Genomic DNA, 5,893 nt, shown 5'->3' with positions numbered 1-5,893 from the left:
GGCCAACATGACCACCCGTCCGAAAACTGCAACACCCAGAGTTTCACCTGTGCCAACTGCCAGGGGCCCCACGCAGCGTGGTCTCGCACTTGAGAGAAATTTAAGCAAGAAAAACAAATCATAAATGTAAAGGTCACTGAGAACATCACCTTTCCAGAGGCGAGAAAGAGGTTCGCCTCTTTCCCTCTGGGGAGGTACGCCGACGCAGCTCGCCGGGGGGCGGAGCGGCGTCTGGTTTCCACAGGGACCCAGTTCAGCGAGTCTGACCTGGTCCCTCTCCCGCCCCCCCCCTGGGTTGCCTCTGGCAGCCCAACCCGCCACCACGCCGCTTGCTGAGGCAGCAGCGGTTGTGGTGGCAACCTCTTCCGTTGGGACCGGTGCCGCTCCCGTCCCTGCCTCCCCGTCCTCCGGTGCGTTGTAGAGTGCCATGGACACCACGAGCCCCGCACCGGCTCCCACCGCCACCGCACCACCCGTGCCACTTCTGGTGCCCCCGACACCTGCGGCGGTGGCGGGTCAAACGAAGGGCCCCCGAAGGGGGGCCAAGTCCGGTGGGCCCGGTTCGACGGGCACACCCAGGACATCGGACGATGAGATGGACGTCGGGCCGTTCTTGCCTGCGGTGCACCGCAAGGAACGCGTCCCGACGCCAAAGCCTCCCGACAAACCAAAAAAGGCGAGAGTCACAGCCCCGAAAGACGACACATAAACAAACAAACACACACACTCCAGTAGCTCTCACACTAAATAATGGGAAGAGAAAACATAATTCAAAGGAACTGTAGAGGCCTTCTTAAAAATCTTGACGATGTGTACGAAATACTGCATGCTAGTCAGCCAAGTGTAATGTGTGTTCAGGAAACACATTTGAATTCCAAGCACACAAATTTCTTGAATAGTTACATGGTCTTCAGAAAGGACAGGGATGGCTGCACACACTCTTCTGGCGGTGTGGCCATAATTGCCCGGAAATCCTTAGCCTGCCACCCTGTCACTCTGAACCTATCCTTGAGGCTGTAGCAATACGCTTGATAATATTTAATAGGTTGATAACGGTATGCTCCATATACATTCCTCCTGATGTTTCACTTTTAAGCTCTGACTTAGAGGCGCTGGTTGACCAGCTGCCCGAACCATACATCCTGACAGGCGACCTTAATGCTCAGAACACTCTTTGGGGCTCTTCTCGCACGGATGCCCGAGGTCGCCTTATAGAGAAATTTCTTACATCTTCAGGAGCATGCCTTTTCAACAATAAACAGCCTACATACCATAACATAGGACACAACACACACTCATGTCTTGACTTGGCAATTGGCTCCGCAGTTCTCCTCCCTCTCCTCGAGTGGGGTGTGGGCGGTAGTGACCATACGGTAGTGACCACTTCCACACCTCACTCACATACATAGGTAAAGGCCCATGCAGTCGATCTTCCCATAATAGGTTCAATGAAGCAAGATCTAACTGGAATACATTTACAGAGACATCCAAACTACACCACACATCCATAAGACACCTACACGTCGAAGAAGCTACCCAACTGCTCACGGCGCACATCCTCGACGCCGCCGAAAAGTCCATTCCCCACGCCTCTGGTGCCCCGCGCAATCAGCGGAGGCTGTGGTGGAATGAGGACTGTAGGCGGGCGCGAGAGGCCCAGAACAAGGCGTGAGGTATCCTTCGTCGGTACCCCACGTCGGGAAACCTCCTCTTGTTCAAACGGGCCAAGGCATTAGGAAAACGTGTGCGCCGTGTGGCAAAACGAGAGAGTTGGCACTCCTTCTTGACATCCATAAACTCGTACACAGACACACACAAAGTCTGGACACACATACGTAAGCTCAAAGGACAACAGACACAGAGCCTGCCCCTGGTTAGTACAACAGGGGACACACTGGAAGACCAGGCTAACACACTTGCTCAACACTTCGAACACGTGTCCAGTTCAGCACACTACACAAACACTTTCATGAAACACAAAACATCTGCGGAGAAGTCACTGCGTGATAGCAACAAGTCGCACACTTCTTACAATTCTCCTTTTTCAATTCATGAGCTGAAGGCAGCCCTGACAACATGTAAGCCTTCAGCTCCAGGTGCAGACAAAATCACATACACCATGATACAACACCTGCACTCAGACACCCTTGAAACACTTCTACATATATACAATAACATATGGCTTTCGGGGCACATTCCTCGCTCTTGGAGGGAGGCCATAGTAGTGGCTTTTCTGAAGGAAGGGAAGGACCCTTCCTCTCCCGCTAGCTATCGGCCCATCGCCCTTACAAGCTGCCTGTGCAAGCTCCCCGAGAAATGATGAACAGGAGACTTGTGTACTTTCTTGAGTACAACGGTCTTCTCGAGGTCTGCCAGGCAGGCTTCAGGGCGGGGCGATCTACAAATGACCAACTTGTCGCCCTTGAATCATACATAAAGGACGCTTAAACAGTTTTGCACAACGGTGTTTTTTGACCTTGAGAAGGCCTATGACACCGCTTGGCGTTACGGGATCCTCAGTGACCTGAAGTCTTTCGGTGTTTCGGGCCCATATGCTCAACACTCTTGCTAGTTATTTGTCCGAAAGAACGTTTCGCGTGAGAGTAGGTAGCGCACTCTCAAGAGTACATGTGCAAGAAAACGGTGTTCCGCTAGGGGAATTCTTAGCTGCACTCTGTTCATAGTTAAGATGAACTCCCTTGGGAAGGCATTGCCACCTACAATTTCTTATTCAATGTATGTAGACGACATCCAGGTATCGTTTAAATCATGCAATATGTCCGTCTGTGAGCGTCAAGTCCAGCTCGGTGTCAAAAAACTTGCCAGCTGGGCAGATAAGAACGGTTTTAAACTTAACCCAGAAAAAAGCACCTGTGTTGTCTTCTCCAGGAAGCGTGATATCCATCCGGGCCCAGACATTATCCTTAATGGCGTTTCGATTCCTGTGAGGAAGGAACACAAGTTTTTAGGTGTGGTGTTGGATGAAAGGCTTACGTTCATCCCTCACATTAAAGAATTGAAACATAAATGTCTAAAGGCTCTCAACATTCTTAAAATCTTGTCCCACCAGTCCTATGGAACGGATAAGCAACTCCTGTTACGTATTTTCACAAGCCTAGTGGGGTCTAGATTGGACTATGGGAGTGTTGTTTATGGGTCAGCCACTAAAACAGCACTTAAAATGCTCGACCCAGTGCTTCACTTGGGGCTTCCCCTCTCTTGTGGCGCATTCCGTACGAGCCCTGTACAGAGTCTTTACGCAGAGTGTGACAAATGGTGCTTATCACACCAGCGAACCTATACTGACTTGACCATCCTTTTAAACCGGTTTTTAATTATACATCCACATCAAAGCTCTTTTTAAATCGCCCATCCATTCCTGTTCCCTTCTCGCTCAGAGTGAGGAACGAGGTCACTATTCATGAGGTCTCCTTTGCAGACACATTCAAGTCATCTATCACTGATCTTGTAGCACCATGGCATCTTCGTCCTGTTGCATGTGACCTGTCTTTCTTAAAATACAATAAGACCAGGACACCAAAAAGTGGGATTTTGCAGCATTTCATGTATGTGCAGGATAAATACAAGGCTGCAGAGTTTTTCAGCGATGCATCGAAAACGTTCACTGCAGTGTCTTGTGCGGCGCATGGGCCGAATTTCGAAGCATATGGAAAAATGAATGTAAAGACAAGTATTTTTACGGCAGAAGCGTATGGCATTTTTGTTGTTGTAAATCACATAGTTGAACATCATATTCCTAAATCAATCATCTATACAGATTCGCTGAGTGTCGTCCGTACATTATCATCCCGAAAGCCATCGAAAAACCATGTAGTTAACCTTGTCTTGAAATCAATTGTTTTGGCATATTCTTCAAACCTTGAGGTGACTGTGTGTTGGGTGCCAGGCCACTCTGGCATCGGCGGAAATGAACTGGCTGATGAAATGGCCGCCAATGCTGCACTCCGAAACACAGTAGACATACCAACACTACCTTACACAGACCTCAAGCCACACATAAGACAACACTTGCGCAGAACATGGCAAACACACTGGAATGAACAGACAGACAACAAACTACATGTAATAAAGCCACACTTGGGACGGTACACATCTGACTCACATAACAGACACATGGAAGTCGCCTTGGGTAGGCTGCGGATAGGGCACACCCATACAACGCACTCGTATCTGCTGACGGGAACTTCTAGACCCCAGTGCGGCAGGTGCGGAGAGACCCTATCCGTAGTGCACATACTAATCACATGCAAGGCACTTCACACAACACGTCACAAACACTTCAGAGAACTTTACAGACAACATGTTCCCCTACATCCATCAATGTTTCTAGGTGACGATGCAATGGTTTCTGTGAAACGTGTCTTTGACTATTTGTCAGATATCAAGTTTTTAAACCTCATTTCCTATCACGCATAATCAAATCTGGCGCTATACACCAGCCATCACCATTATCTTTAATTGATTTTACTATGTTCGGCTTACACGTTGTTATACCTACCCTTGTGAGGTAATCACCTCTCTTTATTAAATAACCTCTTCTTTGGCGCTTTTGCCCTCGTTGGCCTTGCGCCATTAAGCACTAAAATCATCATCATCATTAATGCTCGGTTAGATCATCACTTATCGTACCTCGAACATCCTAAATGTGATCTTGCTGCTAACAATATATAGATTAACACCCTTTTCAGAGCTGGAGTCTTGCTTGGAGTTAGCCTTCTTGCTCGGAGCCTTTCCTCCAGTCTTCGTGTACTTCCGTAGTTCGGCTTGGGTCTTCTGCCTCTCTCGTCCTTCCGGGCCTGAAACACTCGATTGCCGCTTAGTTTCCCAACCCCTGTCCCCGCTTGTCTATTTATACCTTTTATTTGTCTTACTGTTAGCTTTCCGACCTATCTTCGTATGTTAGTATTGACCTAAACTCCTGTACTTTGTTTACTGGCATGTTTACCTGTTGCGATTTCTAACTTTCGCACTCCACCCCCGTTAACCTTCTCTTACTACCTGTAGAACCCTTTCATTAGTTATTTTTCCCCTTTTCTCTTTTTTCTCTTCTTTTCTTTTTCGCTTCATTTTTTTTTCCTGAAAAGGCAGTCAGACTGGCCAATCGGTTCACACGTTTACAGTGATATTTAGGGTGGCCGTCCCAACCGATGGTATGCCCTCGCTCTTTACGCTATTATCCTCGCTATTAAGAGAGAGACGTGCTCTTCTTGAACATACCGCTCCCAGGGGAGGGTATTTGTCCACATCTTGCCATGTATAGCACTTCCCCACCTAGGTGTCCCAGGGGGTCACCAACGCAGACCAAGCACACTAGGTGCTGTGGCTTATTCAGCCTCCTCAGGGTCTTAGGTAATATGAGCCCCTCATGAGAGCATTTGTTCCTAGGTTTGAACTTTTGCTTTTTTTTTACTTCCTTGAGACCGCCACTGGCACTAGGAACGAACTGCCAGCCGCCTCAGAAGTCATTACTTTCCTTGATATTTTTTTTTTGTGACTTCTCTTGAGACCGCCACTGGGAACTCGTCTGCCAGCCGCCTCGGAAGTCATGAATTTCCTTTAGATATTCCTTATTTCATTTTCGTCCTTGTCATTCCCCCCTTCTCCCTTTTTTTATTATTTTTTTTCCTCCTTATTTCGTGACCCCCCACGTGGCCACCACTGACAGAATGCTGCCAGCCGCCACGGGAGTCTGTGTTTTCGTCGAGCCGACTATTACCTTTTGGACCCTGGGTGATCTGGTGGTCTAGTGCGGCAGTGGACCATTCCTCCCCCTTCGAGGGTGAAATCAATAGTGAGCATGTCAAGACTGTTCCTCTTCTCTTTTTCCCTTGCCTTTTTCTTCCCTTATATTATTTTGTTGATCTCTTCTACC

This window comes from Haemaphysalis longicornis, unplaced genomic scaffold (assembly GCF_048455015.1).
Source record: "Haemaphysalis longicornis isolate Haplotype H1 unplaced genomic scaffold, Haemaphysalis longicornis Haplotype H1 scaffold_3, whole genome shotgun sequence".
NCBI lineage: Eukaryota > Metazoa > Arthropoda > Arachnida > Ixodida > Ixodidae > Haemaphysalis > Haemaphysalis longicornis.
The sequence above is the reverse complement of the archived record's forward strand: the minus strand, read 5'-3'. Positions refer to the sequence as shown.